At 35.2% G+C, this 17,705-nt stretch overlaps 1 protein-coding gene across 1 annotated transcript in view; it reads right to left on the reverse strand.

Annotated features, from left to right (window-relative positions):
- LOC127953597 (signal transducer and activator of transcription 5B) overlaps positions 1-17,705 on the reverse strand; it is a 71,420-nt gene that overhangs the window by 25,037 nt on the left and 28,678 nt on the right. The window contains exon 2 of the mRNA XM_052552802.1: positions 7,477-7,541. The gene's annotated coding sequence lies outside the window, so the exon portion shown is untranslated. The remainder of the gene's footprint in view (positions 1-7,476; positions 7,542-17,705) is intronic.

Genomic DNA, 17,705 nt, shown 5'->3' on the forward strand with positions numbered 1-17,705 from the left:
ATTATCCATTATTAAATATTATATAATAATTTATTCAAAATGATTAAGTGCTTTAATGTGTAATATAAGTCTCTGGTGTCCCCAGAATGTGTCTGTGAAGTTTAAGCTCAAAATACTCCACAGATAATTTATTATATCATTTTGAATATGCCTATATTGAGTGGAAGCAAAGACATGCTGTTTTTTCGGGCCTGTGTCTTTAAATGCAAATAAGCTGCTGCTCACCACCCCCTTTTTTAGAATAGAGCTGTGTCATTACAGCTCGGACCTTCTAAAAACATCTGTTTGGGTTCTGATTATCATATTTATTGCACTGAAATCATGCACTAGGGACCTGTTTATAGCACTTAAAACATGGAAAAGTCAGATTTTCATGATATGTCACCTTTAAATAATTTTTAAATTCAAAAATGTAATAATAAAAACATTTAAATTATAAATTTCAAATAAATCACTAACGTGAATAACAAGTTTTTTTTAAATACATAAGTATAAAATCCAGAAAATTTGTGCTTAATTGTCATGAAAATCTCATTCCAGCATGCTGAAGACTAGGCAGTGAGCACTAGGTCCTGACACTAACACTGTGCATAATCACTGTTACAGGGGCATGTCTAATTTGTCTTCACTCCTCATGGATTTTGTATGCATTTAAAAGTAGGGTATGTGTTTTTTTCAAAAATGTTTTAGAAAACTTGTAGCCAATCAGCAGTAAGGGTCATAGGGATTAGAAAGCACAGGACGGACATTAGCCGAGCCGAACGACAGAAAGAGAGATGGCAGATAAAAAAAAAACAAAAGAGGAAAACAAAAAGAAGGCTTATGATAAGGCAAGAAGTAGGACCCATGTTAATTTTGGATCAGCTATTGTTTGAACCTTTTTTAATAGTTGTATTTGAGTGCCACAATTGTCCTCCGTGTGAAAAGATATATCTCAAAATCATACAGTCGCTGCTGGAAAGGGTTCAAATAGCTATCAAAATAGGCGTGAGACCCTTTTGGGATTAAGGGTGTGTGTGTTTTGGTGATTTGAATTATCAACATTGGCTACCAGATATCACTTACCCCACCTTTAATGGATTTGTTGTGTCAACACAGCTACTTTGCTGGCATAGCATGTGTGTGAGCACAAGAAGAGACTGACAGAGAACAGAAGAAAAAGTCAAGAGGAAGGAAATGATTGTGTTGAAATTAATCTCGTGCTCCCCTCAGACAGAGACAGACACACTGAGATGCTCATATTCGCTATTTTACACTCATTTAAAGTACCATAAGTGAAAAATGTTAAGGAAACATAGGGGAAATGAGAAAACCTTCATAAACCAAGGTGAGCGGAACAAAAACTGAGAAGCAGAGAGAAAGAAGAAGATGTTGTTTGTACTACAGAAAGACCAATATGTTAGTGGTTAATGAACATTTGAACATTTTGAGAATATCACCATCAAGTTGAACAGATATTACACACTTCACCTTTTAAATTCAACAATTTTGTATACATCTAATTTGCTATGATTAAAAACTATTATATATATCTGGAGGTAATTTATTATATAAATCGGGAGGTATTTCTCCGAGGAGGTAAAAGAGAGGCTGTGTCTCCGCTGAATATTGGATGAGAAAAGTACAAAAATAAAACAATAAAACAATGCGAAACACTGTGCGACAGCAACACCAGCGGGTAAAGTTACAGCGTTAGTCCGCATCTGTTTCACCTCCCCTGAGCCCATTGAGTTTTAAAAGATCCCACATAGGGTGTGGTGGGTTTGCTGGGCGGTAATTGAGAATAAATGGGGGAAAGTCACGTGAGAGAAGGCAATGTCTCCATCACGATATGATTGTATATGACTGTTTTTGTTCGGCTGTTTGGTTTATGCGATAAATCCCGCCTCTTGTGTTCATGTGTGTTCGTTCCATCTGAATGAATACTGTCATTTGTGTTAATGGGAATACTAGTTGAAAAAAGGAAGTAAACAAAACACTTATGAACGAAACCACTTTGTTCCATCAAATGAAAAGTTAAAATGGCTTGAAAACATGATCTGTAGTAGTTTTTAGTGAGTAATCAGCTTTGTGAAATTGATGATCCTGGATCAACACTATTGTCCAAAAATATAGACTTAACCCAATCCCTACCGCTAAACATAAACCTACCCATAATTAATTCCTAAAATCAGTGGGAAATGATATTTTAGATTGCTTCGGGGGTACCGCGGCGGAGTAACCCAGTACCTTTGTGATTCTTCATAGACATAAACAGAGAGAAGTAGATCCGGCTACGATGTTCTTCCACAAGACGCAAGCAGTTCTGTTTATTAACCGCTAGAGCGTCAAAAGTTACCTACCACAGCTTTAACCAATATTTACAGAGCTTTGATGACTAATGACCTGAAAAATGCAAAAATGTTTCAAAGTTAATTGCTGAGCATACGTTCACAAATACAATATATTGTTTAAATAATACTGCCTTGAGTTATTATTTTAATAAATGTAAAATTCTTAAAAAAACAAACTTGATGAGATTCATACATGGATTTAATAAACAGAACATTGATTAAATTCTTAATGTTTAAAATAAAAATATCTTTGTTTTGTTTTTTTGTCTAAGTAATATCCAAGAATATGTGGCTTGGACATTTAATGAAAAAACAAACAAACAACAACAAAAAAACCTTTGAGGACCTTGCCTCCTCATTTCAGAACACCACCACATCAACATTATATCAGCCTGCTGATCTCTAGACATCAATATCAGCCCATATCAGTGTTAAAAACCCATACCGGTCAACCACTAGTCATTTGAGCATGTGCAGAAGTGTTGGCTTGTCTCTGTATTTGTGTTTGTTAATCTCATTGGTTTAAACCGTCAACATATCCTCAGCATGGTCACACAACTTGCTTGTCTCTCAACTACAAGGAAAGCAAGCACTGCATAAAACATCACATTTCATGCACATAAACACTCAAAACTACATATTCAATCAATCATAACTCCCGGTGGGGTCATCTGCTTAGTCCACTGACAGTTTTTATGATGATGACTGCACAAGCTGAAATGAACCAGTTAAGAACCTCAGTGATGTTAGACTGAAGCATGATGCATTGAATTGGACACATGTTACACTTGAGAAGCATTTTATTTTTCCTCTAAAGCTCACTTAGCTTTTTTTATATGGTTTCACTGAAGTCCCTCCAGGACTGAGTTTGGTGACCCCTGGTTTAGTTCCTTAAACAGCAATTTTACCCCCTCATTGCTGATGGACATAATGTTGCGATTCAGTAGGCTATTTTATTAATAAAAGTCAAGGGCCAAGTTTGTGTCCTCCTAAATGTTCTCCGAACTCAGAAACCAAAATAATAGACATGATTTTCTCAGGCCACATGTAAAATCAAATGAATTATTATAAAGAGTATTAAAATGAATAAATATGGATGACAGTTGATTAGGCTACAGTAATAGTTCTGTTTATTCCATTCATTAGTAACAGTTTCCCCTGTGGGATAAATAAAGTAAATAATAGTTTTAATAATACTTCATAAACATTGTTATTTATTATCCGTTTTATTCATAAGATGAAAAATATTTTTTTTCACTATGTTGCCAGGTTCTTTACCTCATCACCAAAAGAAATGTAAAGAATGTGCAAACTGAAAACACTAAATACTTTTGTGATCTATTCCATTTGTAATTTCTTAAACGGAAATGTGACATGGATGTTTACAGAGCAGAGGGCACCGTTTTTCTAATTCCAGTTAAAGAGAGATGACTTTTGTTTGTCTTTATTATTATTTAGTGCTGTATTATTGATTACTGTGGTGTTTCTGTTTCAAAAAGCATCAATATATAACACTTACCTGTGAGCATATGAGGTTTCTCTCAAAACGGAAGTAACTTGTAAAAGAAGAGAGTTCACAGCCCGCCTCTTCCTGTCCCACTCTTTGTGTGTGTGTGTGCACGCATATGTGTAAGCACGTGTGTATTTCCAAGCAGTGCAACCACACAGACATACATGTATTGAAAGCTGCACACCTACACAGGGACACAAAAACCACTGATTTCCAGTCAGCTTACCATACACACGAAAAGTACACTTTTAAAAAGGCAGACACAAAAGCCACTCACTGCCAGTCAACTAACCACAAAGATAAACACTCGATTCCGGTTGATGTGTTGGATTAAGGAGACTGATGTGTGACATGATTTGGACGGTTGCTGAAATCAGGTCAGTTGTCTGTGTGAACTTAAGAAGCCTTGACCCTGACAGCTCTCTGTACTCATTAACACTTTCTCTTCCACCTCACACCTCACACTAGACCTGCATTTCTCTCTACACCACTCTATCAATGCTATTTGATATTTGTTGGCTGCTGATATTAAAAGTTTAATTGTGTTCACATTTCTTAGCGTTTAGATCATTTAACCCTTTTGAGATTCCCCTTTTGAAAAGTGCTTTCCCCTTAAGAGTGCTCACTGACATGAGTTGCTGTGCTCAACACCAGCAGCAACTGCAGAAAAATCAATCTCTTGAGATAGATACAGAGTGTAAAATCTTTATTAATGTCAATAGATTGTGCATAGGTTTGGTCTTGGTGGCCTAGATCTGCTAGGCTGCTGCAGAGCAAGAAGACTTGGTTCTGTTAAATGCTCAGATCATCAAATTAAAAGGAAACATGCTGCTGCTGGAAGATCCCCCATAGCAGATCTAGACAGGTGGTGCTGGGGAGGTGGTGGGCTAAGATGAAGACATGCATAGCGCATAATGTTAATAAATATGTGAATATGACTGGTTGGGAACATTGAACTGAAACAAACCAATTAGAACACAAGTAGAGTTTCATGGCTATTCATTTAATTGGAGTTGCTTTTAGCTAATTGGTATCAGCCAAAATGTGGTGCATATCACCACAAAATTAAATTAAATTAAATTAAATTTTAAATGCAACTGAATGTAACAATTAGGTCAGGTCATGTAAAATATTGCAGGAATTTTTCTTGAATCAAATGAACTGCGATTGAGTCCTCAAGTAAGCTGACCTCTTTTGATAGTTAAAGCTTTGAAATTGTGACTATAAAGGTCAAAGAAAGTCAGCAGCTCTGAACATGGTACATAGTACATCTGAAGAAGCCAGGATACTCTTGTAGACTTCTCATCTGCATTTAACTACAGTGCCTTGTTCTCCTGTGACTAAACCACAGATCAAGCTGTGATTTCAACACATTGTGAATTCTGGACTTTCTCTCTTGCTGAGAGCAGTATGTTAAAAACAACAGCACTACCGTCTCATGCTTGTTTGTTTCTACTAGGGCTCCTCAAGGAACTCTGATCCTCCCAGTGCTATTGTCTGTAAGTACACATAGTATGAAGAATTCAGATAAGAGCTGTTAAATACTAGATGATATGGCTGTGGTAGACCTGTCAGATTGATCATAACATTTTGAGTCTACAACTGGAAATGTCCATGAATGAATAAACGACTGATTGACTTCTACAGAAAGGCAGAGTCAGTGCTAAACTGATTTTCACATGAGAAGATTGAACTTTTGATAAGGTATACAGTCCTGGATAAGCAGCATCAGCAAAAATGTCATTTTGTTGACCTCTTGGTTTCTAGAATCACACTAGTTAGCCTCGCCCACAGTGAAATCTTACTGGTTGAAAGTACCACAACACAGATATATATTCAAAATCTATTATTATTATTATTATTTTGTCTGTTATACTACAGTTTCACTTTCATCGTGGACAGACAAATAGCTTTTACTGGAAACCCTGCTTAAAAAAATAGTTTTAGTAAACACAGATTTTAATATCTGTAACTCTGTAATATGAACAATGTCCACAGCAAAAACTATCTAGGAATTAAAAAGTCTAAATAACATCAAAATTAAATTAGCAAAATAAAAAAAAAATAAAAAAATGTATATATATATATATATATATATATATATATATATATATATATATATATATATATATATATATATATATATATATATATATATATATATATATATATATATATATATATAAAGAATTTAAACAAATAGAAAGGCTGTGTTTGAAGCTCTGTGGCCTTCATCAGCAGCTTCAGGACCTTTCTGACCACATTTCTGTGGAGGAAGCTAAGAAAATAAAATACACAAACAGTACACTTCTCAAATACCTTGAACCTCTACCTTCAGGGAGGAGGCAGATAATTCCACGTCTCGATAAAACAAATTACAAAGGCATTTTTTCATTCCCGTAGCTGTAAGCCTTTAAATAAGGATAATGCCTGACTCTGGTGCATCGTGGGGTTACTGAGTGCACATTGTCAGTCCTGATTTAATGAGGCTATATTTTTATGACTAAATTATGCGTTGTCTAGAATTTGACTTATTGGTTATAATATGCAATAAATGGTTTGAATTTAACATATTATAGATTTATACTGGAATGTTTTGTTTGATGGAGAGCGTAGATAACTTCTGTAGTTATCTCAGTTTGCTCATTTAAAAGCGCAATTTTCTAACAAAACTGTGAAATGAATATCACAAAATAGTTCTATAAGATATAAAAACCTTAACTATGAAACTACTTAAAAATTAAGGATGCACTGATTATATATGTATGTATTAAACGTTAAAAAATATTTGATAATTTATGTATATATATATATATATGAGGCAATACTGTTTATATTGATACAGTATACACTGTATGAGGCAATACTGTTTGTATCGGTACAGTCTTAAATAGTTTGACAGGAGCAGATCTGAAAAATATAGTGGAGGAGACAGAGCTGCTGAGGAGAAAGTGCATAACTCAATTTTTTGTAAGACTTGTAAGATATAGTATAGTTTATAGTTTCTTATAGTTTAACGCAGCTTGCCCCATCAGATGCTGTGACAGAAAAGCTGTGTGTGCCGCTGACACAGAAGCTACTTGCACTGTTTAATGTGTCTGTAGAAAAAATATTTGTAGTTGGACAAAAAATGTGACATATGTAGAATTTTAAACCTACAAGTAAGTGTATTTGTATGATAGCACTAACTGTAAAAGTGGCTGTAATGGGGTAGTTTTTACTCAATTAGTTTGTGCTTTTTTATTCTTTTAAGTTTTAGTTAAATGAATTTAACTTCTGCTTTAAAAGCATTATTTTTGGTCTCAGATTGCAATGTTACAGTGTTAGAATGTAATGTGATTTTAACCCTTTTTTGCACAAGGTTACATTTAATTTATTTTAATTTATTTGCCTTTAAATGCATAGTTTTGATGGACAGCATTGGGCAAGATGTTAAAAAAAATATATATATTTATGTTATATATAAAGTATAGATTTTTTTAATTAAAATACAAAAGCATAGAAAATTTTGAGAAATATACAGTATGCCACAAATCAGCCAAAGAAATCTTGAGATATGAATTTTTGCTGATACCCTAATACCCTCAGAACAACACAATCAATAACATGCACATATTCAGTCATTTAGTTTACCTCTTATCTCAAGCTCTCTGTCACCATCTAAGAACAGGAACTTCTGGAGAGGAAACCTGGAAAACCTGAACATTTGGGAGACAGAAAGAGAGAAGGAGAAACTATATGAGTATTTTTGTCTCGTCTCATACAATTTTTGAGCAATGACAAAAAAGGAAAAACATAGAGAAGTGTACATTTCTGTATGAGGAAGTTTAAAAATGCACTCGAACTGAGTTTTACAGAGATACAGAAACTGAACATGTGAAGTAAGAAGACAAGGGCTGGCTAAGCTCTGTAAGAATGTTACTTCCTCTCAGTCTGCCATTCTCTCCTCAGAGGAAAAGAAAATCTAAAAGTGGAAAAGAGGAATATGTCTCTACTGACAGCTGAAGCATTAAACGTGTTCAATCGTGATCTACGGTTACATCCACAGCCCACGGATGCTGAATGAGGAAACTGAAGGACATAGAAACTCACGATAGGCAGGATCCTCTGGACAGAGAATAATCAACTGATTGGGTTACTCTTAATACTTAATACTCATATTGAATCACTTGAGTATAGTGAAAAAGTTATGACTTTCCATAAAAAAGAAAACCCGCAGTGGTAGGATTTGGTGCATTCTGGAGTTCCTGTGAACTTTGACTAACTTTGACTTTATCCCTCCTAAAACAAAAATACGACCATGCATCAGTCCATTTTGGCTGTGTATTGTGTCGGCACTGTGCAAGATGTGAGCAAGGTTCAGAATTAACACCTGCCAAGCACCAAAAGTAAATAAAGTTACTCACCAGCTGGCTGGTAACTTTATTTAAAATGATGTGGTTTAAATCACATTTTAAATACTAGAGTCAACCCTTGAACGTGAACATGATTTAGGAGAAACTTTCTGTTTAAGAAAACACATGTGCATTTTAACAACTTTGTCCTCTAAATGTCTAAAGTCTTCTTTTTTTTCTCCAGAGATACATGTGGCAACCCATATGTGGAATAAAATGTCACATTCAACATCCAAAATAAGCAGGAATAAAATCACAGCATGTCTTCACATTTAAGTGCAGTTTCACTAACAGATGGAGGCCAGCTTGTTTACAATGCTCTGCACGGTTTATCACTAATATCCAAGGAGAAACAGCTACAAAATGTATTTAAAGATGTTTAATATATATTTACTGTATCTTTGCCTGTGTTCCTGCTAATTAGTTTTGACTATCCGAATTTGTACACAAGTTGAATTCTCCTCAGTTTGCCTGTCTCGTCCATGTTTTAAGTGGTTGTGTTTCATGCATGTTTATTTGCTTAATATATAATGTTTCATGTTCTGTAAGAAATAGCTATAAATGGCAGATCCTCATTCCAATGGCAAGTTGTGTTACCAAACATATTCAAAAAACTGATTATACTGCAAGTCAGGGATGTTGTGGAAGCATGTGTGCGGTTTCTTCTCCATTTTCTCATTCAAAGTACAATAATGTTTTGATCAGCTATTGACGACCCGTTCGACACCTTCCCTTTGGCCATGTTTGGGGCTTTGCCGTGAAAACCCAAAGGAACAGATTCCTGCATATTTTCAACACAATTGACTTTAGAAAGCCAGTCAGGATTAGACCCCACGGGCAGGATTACGTAATCTCACAGAGAATGAACTGTCGTTTGACAGAGGTCATGGTAAGATAAGAGGGAACCCAAGTAGAAAACCATGCGCGACAGATGTTAATGAGGCGAGGAGGGGAAGTTTGTGCGTGGTCTGATGTGATAGAGTTAAAAACATAAACATCGATGTGTGTGAGTGCTTTTGAGGAGGAACACATAAGCAGGGAAGAGAAAACAAACACTGCTTGAGATGGCAAATTGGCATATATATGCAATGTAATCTGGTTTATACAGAGTGAACTAGCATACATATTAACACAGAAACACTCATCCGACACTTCACAGGCTGCTAGAAGGGCCGAGGGTCATTTTCTTAAGGGTGGCAATGTTCAAACGGCCACAAAAAGCATTTATTCACGGCCGCACACAGACAGCCCTGAAGCTGTCGCGTCAGTCACACTGTGCAAATACTTTCAAGCAGATATCCAAAAGAGCATTCCTCACTCTCTCGAACTCTTCCATCCCTCCAGCTATAAAGGCTAATATGATGAGCCAAGGCCAAATCAACCCCCCACCATTTCCCTACTGATAGCTTGCTTTCTCTACGGGAGGATGAATAAAAGCATATTTATGGCCAGCGAGGATATAGCAATGCTGACAGCAGGGAGGGACTGGTGCCAGCTGACCTTATGCAACAGAAACACACACACACACACACACACATTCCAGGCCAAATCCTCTTCAGATGTAGGTCTTCTCATCCTGGGAGTAAACAAACCTTTTTCACTCTTGACCTATTGATAGAAATACCACTAATGGTGCACAGAATAAAAAGAAAAGTGAATCAATAAAAGTGTACTTTTTACTTTAAAAGAATAGTTCAGCCATTATGTTCTCATTTCTGAGATGTTCTTTTCTTCCAAAGACCACCAAAGGAGATGACAAGAGAATAGTCAATAGTGACCAGCAGCTACCAAAAAGACTGAAATTAACCATAAAAATAACAGAAAAGTAGTCTATACGACTTGTGTGCTATCTGCCAAGTAACTTGAAAACTAAAATTAAATTAACATACTCTATTACTGATTGTATTTGTCTGGAAGATGAAAGTCATGTAAACTTAGGTTGGCTTGAGGGTGAGTAAATCGTAGAGTCATTTGCATTTACGTGTGAACTATCCCTTTAATTCAACTAGTGAAATTCATTCATGAATATGCAAGATGTGAGTAATTAATAAAATAATAATTCAAATTATTCTTGACTTCAAAAGACATTGATTATATAACAGCAGCTAAATGAGCAACTGTTATGGCACTTTTATGATGCTGCTTGCTAATTGTGGAGCTTGATCGCATTTGTCAGCATTCACTTTCATTATACGAAAAGAGCAGAGTGGACATTTTACAAACTATCTTTTTCCGAAGTTGCATTAAAAGAAATAAATCATACAGGTTTGGAACAAACTGAGGGTGCAAAGTTAATTCTTTTGGGTGAACTGTTCCTTTAAATTTAGTTTTTCTGTATCAGCAAATGCAACACTTCTTTCTGCCAATAATTAGGGAGAGAGTTTGTTCAGGAAAATCTGCTAGCGATACGAAATATACTCAATGACATATTCCAATTAATTCAGCACCAGATTCCTCTCCAATCAATGGAATATGAATTAGAGTTTGTCGTTTGACTTCATCCTAACAAACAATCAAATGTGGCACTAGCCGTACTCTGAGAAATAAATCTTAAGAGTCCCTCATTTAGAGGGAGAGAAGCATAATGAGAACAACCAAAAGAACCGACAGATCTCGATTTCAACAATTCACACTGACAGGAAGGTCCACAAATGCTGCTATTTCTCTGACTTCATACAGGCCTACAGATTTTGGACTATCGTCTCTATCGCAGTTACACACTCACATGACATTGCTGATTTGCTACATGGTCATGAAAACGTTTCATTTGCTGTTTAAAAACATCCCATTTTAAGCCGCTGAAACACAATCAGCAGTGAAAGAGAGCTCATTTGCAGATACTGTTTCTGAGCTGTGTTAGAGAGATGCATGCACATGAAGACAGTGCTCATAGAGTATTGATTTATTCTTGCCACTTCATAGGCCAAAGTGCTCATCTTTGCAAATATCCTCGTAAACACAGTAATTTAGGTCTTAAGTGAAAGTAAACAGCTGAGAATGAAAACACTTGGGTAACAGTACTGTATGTTGGATCCGGGAAGCTCTTAACGTGACAGCAGTCTAATATTCCTACTGTCTGTCATTTTAATCAAACAACAAAAGAGAGAAAAACTCTCACTGCTCTTGACTCAGTCACTTTTGTAAATGTAATATGAATTATATTCTTGTATTTTTCATATATATATTCTTGTATTTGATTACTATATACAATGTATGTAGGATTTCTTATTTATTTGTTCAACTGTAGTTTTTTTTTTTTGGATATGCTTGAAATTAGTTTCTTATTCTTATTTAATCACTGACTGTTTACTTGTCTTCAGTGAGCTTGAGTATTTTTTTTTTTTTTAGCTAATAATTTTTTTTTAATAAACTATATTGTGATATATATCACTACCATGAAATAAAATTACTCATATCTTCAGGGCTCGAAATGCAAAATAAAATCTTGAGAAGCAAGGTTATGCTTGCATTTCTGTGTTTTCTTGTTTTCCAAGAAAATTTGGTTCACGGCACGGCCATGAAAAGCAAACGAAAAAGTTAAAATTCACATCATTTTTGAACCTCTGTAAAGTGTGACCATCCATAAAATTAACTTTAAACCCATGTATATGAATATGAAGACAATTTACTTGTGCAGCTAAAAAAAAACTGAACAGAATCTGTGTTGTTTGTGTGTGAACGGTATCATTTAGTCTTAATCCTGATTAAAAGGTCAGTCTATGTGAGCTAACACAGGCAGTAACTCAGGCCTGTGTGTGTGTGTGTGTGTTTGCATACCATCTGCCATTGCATATCTGATCAAGTTAGACAAAACCTCCAGAGTCACCCTCATGACATCTATAAATACCCTGGTCTCTAAAATACCCTAAACCAATATACAACCAAGATTTTTTATTAGATTGAAAAGAAAAAAGTCAGAAAAACTAACAACCAATGCACAGGAACATCTGTATGATGCATTTGGTAAATATTCATCAGTGAGAAAATAATGTGAGCATCAAACTTCCTGTGCAGGTAACAACAGCTGAAACTGCCGAGCCTACCACTAACCTCTGGTTGACATGACAATGGGGCACTTGTATAAGGTGCATTAGGCCCAGAGGCTATGAGCCGGTCACAGTAACTCGCAGAGAAAACAACACACTCAAGAAAACGTGAACGCTTACAGGCTGTGTCTTTCTTTGTTAGCATGTGCATGAAAATAAATGACATATTATCATGTTTTAATGAAAACGCTCAGAGTACCTGCATCTTATATCCAGTAGCACCCAGTGAGAAATCTGCTTTTCACATTTTCACCCTAATGCACAAAGAGAGAGTGAAATAATAAAATAATAAAAGGGGGTCACTGGAATAATTTTGTACCATTATGAGTGAAGAGGAGGAGTAAGGGGGAATAATTTTCCATCAGTGGTAAAACAGTACTTGGACCATGGGGTCAGTCAGTAATGGATGCAGATTTTTGTCAAAAAAAAAAAAAAACATTTTCAAAGTCCTGAAACTGAACATCAAGACAAAATAATAACTGGATTTATAAAAATGACCCCATTCAAACGTTTACATACCCTTATGTAAACCCCCATACCCAATCCTGTAATTTACTGGATCATCCACGACGGTTTATTTATGTTTTGATAGTTGTTCATGAGTCCCTTGTTTGTCCTGAGCAACTGCCTGCTGTTCTTCAGAAAAATCCTCTAGTACTGCACAGTCTTTGGTTTTACAGCATTTTCTGCATATTTGAACCCTTTCCAAAAGTGACTGTATGTTATTGAAATCCATATTTTCAAACTGAGGATAAATGAGGGACTCATACACAATTATTAGAAAAGGTAAAAACATTTACTGATGCTCAAGAAGGCAACGCAATGCATAGAGCTGGAGGCATAAACTTTTATTTTTGCTTATGCTTAAGATTATGATTCTTCTCATTTTGATTAAAGATCTTTTTTTTTTTTTTTCATTTATGTGGACTTCAGAAGCTACCTCCCAGAAGACAAATTAAGTAAAATTTATTCTGATCATCCAACCCAAATTTCTTTTTAGATGACATATTTCTATAATTGGTAACAGGGACCAATTCTGATTATTAACTAGTTGCTTATTAGCAGGCTTAATAGCATCATAGTGGCTGTTTTTTAGTAATTATAAAGCACATATTAATTATATTTTCATATGCCTTAACTCCTACCTTATTAACTACTGAGACAAAAGTTGTAGTTAATAGTTTAGTTAGTCCCCAAACTAAAGTGTGACTATATAATTACAAGGCAGCCTTTGTGATTATGATAATCATACTAAACCATATAACGTTCTCAGGCTTTGATAGAATTCATACAAAAAAAGTTATCGCCCAACTGGTGTGTAACACACACACACACTGTATTGTGTGTGTTAATGTCCATGAAGGCATTCATGCATACAGGTCCATTCAGACAAGCTTTATATATATATATAGGTCTAACAGACATCAAATAGGCTGGAACGTCTCTAAAGTGCACTACAAACACACACACATTCGGTGTCTGCTGAGAAAAAATAAAAAAAATACAGAGAACATGGCAGTACGAAGGTTAAGTGCTTTAACTCACTGAACCCTTAGACCAGACAGAAAGACACACTCACACAGACATATTGTACACAATATGAACAGCTTGAAGTGCTCTGTGAAGTGATTACATTAAAGCACAGGAGGAACAAGAGGACAGATGTGTCATTCACTCTCTTTTTCTAAGAGCCTCAAGGTAATGCATTCCCTGTAATCAACACACAAACACGTGAAATATTGCCAAAACGGGGAAATTATGAGCCTATTATTTTAAATCATCAATGATTAATGACTATCTAGCTGAGCAAAGTTATTCATAGCATTGTATGTTGACTTATTGATTCCCAGTTCATCTGAAAAGCTTTAAAGACAGCGTACACAACAACGCAACATGTGCAGGGCTCTCTTGGGCCCCATTAAGACCGAGCCTAAAGTGGCTGTAATGGGGATGTTCATTCATTCATTTAATTTGTCAAGCAAATGGATTGTTTTCTTGGGACTAGTTGGATAGCAACATCACAGCGCTTGAAGCTGGCTGGATACAAATATATGCCATATAGTCACTCTTTCTCCGTTTCATATTATATCACCATTAACAAAAACAGACCTGGTACATTCAATCTGTACACAGCAAAGTGAACTACACTTGATACACTTGTCGGATCTTCTTTAAATGTATGTTTTGCATATCTCTAAACAAAACATAGATTAAAAAAATAATTACATGTATATACAGTATACACATCTCAGCAGCTTTTTCAAACATAGTTTTTCAATAACTAGTAAAGTCAGATGCAAGGAGGTAACCCCAGCAGCGGCGGGCTACTTTCTGTTAGGATCAATACTGGCCAGGGACCTGACCACTAAACCAAGTACTCTTATTATTTGCAGCCTTTTCCTAGCTTTTAAATATCAAAAATATATCCAAAACCTTTAGTGGTTAGGTCAAAATGTCTTTATTATGACACTTCACTAGGGGCACCAAAATATAAAATGACAAATAGGGTTGTCTGAGATAAGACTGTGCTAATGATAGAAATTAGTACATAAAAAAAAATTAAAAAAACTTAAGTCACTGAATCATCGACACAATAATACTTACACATAATAATTAACAATTTAGCATAATAATAAATTAATTACTAATAATTAGCAAAAAAATAAAATAATTAATAATATATAAATAAATAATAATTATAAAATAGTATTATTCAAATCAAACTGGCTTCTTTTTTTTCTTTTTTCTTTCGGAAAACAATAAGTTTTGGTTTTCAATTGCTGAATGTTTTTAGGCGCCGGGACAAGACTATAATTTAGCTCTGTACACAAAGAAAATGTCAATGAATGTGTCTGAGCAACATGGACTTTGAAAGCACACTGTTGTCTGTCTGACAGGAAGGGCCTCAGCCGAATGAGAAGCATATCAGTGACATTTATGAGACCCATGATACTGTTTATTGGGATGATAAGGTTGACTGTGCAAAAGCTGTGCTTTAATAGCCAAATGATCTTCATTAGCTCTAAATTTAAACCTTAATAGTGTTCTGGGAGAAGAGCGTCAGATGTTTAGAAAGACCGGCATGCGGTGCGTGTCTCTGTGCATTTGTGTGTCTGCTGATCTATTAAAAGGTCCTTTGTGAAGCTTATTTTGAACCTCGCACACTTTTTGACTGCACAAGATCATGTTCATGTTGTGATAGGGTCTAGTGTATGTGTTTGAGAGGGAAAACAGACGTCTATGTGTGTGTGTGTGTGTGTGTGTGTGTGTTACAGTTTCACTGTCTGGGCTATTTTAACCATCACTGGCTTCTCATCAGATCAGTCCACAAAAACCCAATTTAAATGAATTCAATAAAACAGTGTTTCACTCCAAAGTAACTGTACTGAACTATGGACAGCTTTCGTAGAGATGACGCAGTCCAATTGAATGGGAAATACAACTATACTGTTTATACAATTCTACACACATACACTTCTAACAAAGGCAAACAAACTTCAAGAACATGCAAAGACAGATTTGAGTACATTGCAGAATGGCTGTTAAAAATAGAGAAGCGAGCTAGTCAGAAAATGAGGGAAGAGAGTGAAATGGAAAAATTGTACTGTCAGAACATGCGAAGTCTGCAGGAATGAGAGGAATGAGAGCTGTTAAGACAAAATGATCAATAAGTAACATCATAACTACTGGTTGCCATAGAAAAGTCTATAAAGTGTGCCAGAGACAGGCACCGAAAAAGAAACTGACGTACTGACTGACACACACACATACGATGAGTCTTCAGCGTTGGCCACTTTTATGTTCCAGATCTTGATTTTTATTTAATCTAAAAGATTTCATCATTTATTTTTGCGACTTTTAAACTCTGAAGTCATTTTATATATATATATATATATATATATATATATATATATATATATATATATATATATATATATATATATAATTACCCAGATGAGTATGAATATTTACAAGAGCATGTTTGAAATAAAATTAGACGTAACAAAAAAAAAAAAATAAAACTAATTCAGAAAATATATGTATCATTTATTTATTGTGCAAAAATTTATTACACTATATTTTGTCAAATTATGCAAAAAACATTAAAATAGATCATAAATATGTATTTACCAGACATAAAATGCTAGCTTTAAATTGCAATAATGAGTCAGCCTTTTTATTGAATTTTGAATGTGTTGACAATGGCACTGTGATGCATTATTTTACATTATTGGACATGATTAGCAGGCAAATCAAATAAACTACTAAATGAGAGTTTGTCTTACAAAAGTGCTATACTGTAGTTTAAAAAACAGACATAGACATCTTACACCACAATATACAGCACTTCCAACCGCAAAGGCTAAACCTGTCCAATCGCTCTTCCTCCTTCACCTCTGATATGTGAAAAAACATGTTTTCTAGCATGTGATAAAAGAAAAAGATCAAGTACTACACATTTCATAAGACTGACAACCACTTTCTCAGTTAAGAATGAAAAAAATACAGATGGGATCCAAAGATTTGAGACCACAATGAAATATGATTTAAAGAGACAGCAACTTGAGCGTGAGATTTGCTTCGGCTGAAGCTCTCGATGCATCATCTCAAATCATGCTGGAGAAGGATTCACACAATCCTGTGGAGTTCATGCAGCTTGAGGGCTGCTGTCATTAAAGCAAACTTTTAAAAAACTTTTCCCTCAATATTTTCACTAACTAACTTGTAAAGGAAAATTAAAATGCAAAAACATTTTGATTTGCATAACTGCTAGATCATCAAAAGCTGTGTGTTTTTCAGTATTACTGTCCATGACATATTACGTTGTAAACTGTTGTCATGTAAAGGAGGAACAAAGAAAATGTGGATCTGTGGTCCCAGTCAGACCACAAGACAACCGTTATAGTCAGCAGCTTCTGTTCTCTCACATACAGTACGATACACGTTTGTACACTCAATAAGTACAAAAAGTAAAGGTACTGCCCCAGTGACAGCTTTTGTACCTTTTTTCTGTGTAGGGCTGTTACTAATCAGTCGTTGTGGTCTTTCAGGTGCTTTCTAAGTATGATATTCTAGTCTCAAGATATGGCTTGAGCCCTTTCAAAGGTAAGTTAAAGGAGATCTGCCTGTTTGAAATTCATTTGTAATTTGCCTGCCTGAAAACTATAGTGCTTAGCAATATAGTAGTACGACTCTCCTCAACAAGCTGCGTGACATGAGTTTTCATTCATCAAGTTGCCAGCACAAATGCTTCAGGATTAGATGCACTACCATTCCAAAAACATTGACTTTAATACGTTTTATTAATATTTTTATTCAACAAAGCCACGTTCAACTGATCAAAAAAGGTCTTAGAGACTTTTTACATTGTGACAAAAGTTCTTTTTCAAAAAGAGTAAATGCTATAATACCACAAGTTATG

Source organism: Carassius gibelio, chromosome B3 (genome assembly GCF_023724105.1).
Source record: "Carassius gibelio isolate Cgi1373 ecotype wild population from Czech Republic chromosome B3, carGib1.2-hapl.c, whole genome shotgun sequence".
NCBI lineage: Eukaryota > Metazoa > Chordata > Actinopteri > Cypriniformes > Cyprinidae > Carassius > Carassius gibelio.